At 57.4% G+C, this 472-nt stretch overlaps 1 protein-coding gene across 1 annotated transcript in view; it reads right to left on the bottom strand.

Moving 5' to 3' along the window:
- LOC104512272 (rho guanine nucleotide exchange factor 10-like protein) overlaps positions 1 to 472 on the bottom strand; it is a gene marked incomplete at its 3' end in the record, with an annotated part of 15,631 nt that overhangs the window by 14,261 nt on the left and 898 nt on the right.

Below are 472 nucleotides of genomic sequence, written 5' to 3'. Positions count from 1 at the left end.
CACCCCCACCGGCAGCCTGCAGGGAAGGGGGTCAGGGAGCACCCTGAGGTGCAAACTGCCCGGGATTGGGTGCAGCCAAGCCCCTTGTCCCCCCAACACCCCCTTTTCCTATTACAGGGGTTCACAAGCACAGAATAAATTCTGCATTGTGTGTGTGTCCATCACACATCTGCTTCCTCGTGGACTTGGAGGGACCCAGGTTTTAGGGCCACAATTCAAAAGACCCTAAAATGGCAATTTTAGCCTCAGACCGAGTACTGCTGGAGCGCAGGAGAATGCACCAGCATCAGGGAGCACAGAGAGAGGGTTCCCCATCCCTGGTGGGGGTCCTGCCCCTCTCGCTGCACCCTGTGCATGCTCCGCTGGGGGAGGAGAGAGCTCTGCTTGCAGCCAAATTTGCATCTTTTCCCCCCAAATCTGCAGCTGGGGAGAACACCAACCCCCTTTGAACACCCATCCTGGGGAGTTTCCA

Source organism: Eurypyga helias, unplaced genomic scaffold, assembly GCF_000690775.1.
Source record: "Eurypyga helias isolate BGI_N326 unplaced genomic scaffold, ASM69077v1 scaffold5217, whole genome shotgun sequence".
In the NCBI taxonomy this organism is placed as follows: Eukaryota; Metazoa; Chordata; class Aves; order Eurypygiformes; family Eurypygidae; genus Eurypyga; species Eurypyga helias.
Note: the sequence above shows the minus strand (reverse complement) of the source record. Positions and strands in the feature narration are given on the sequence as shown.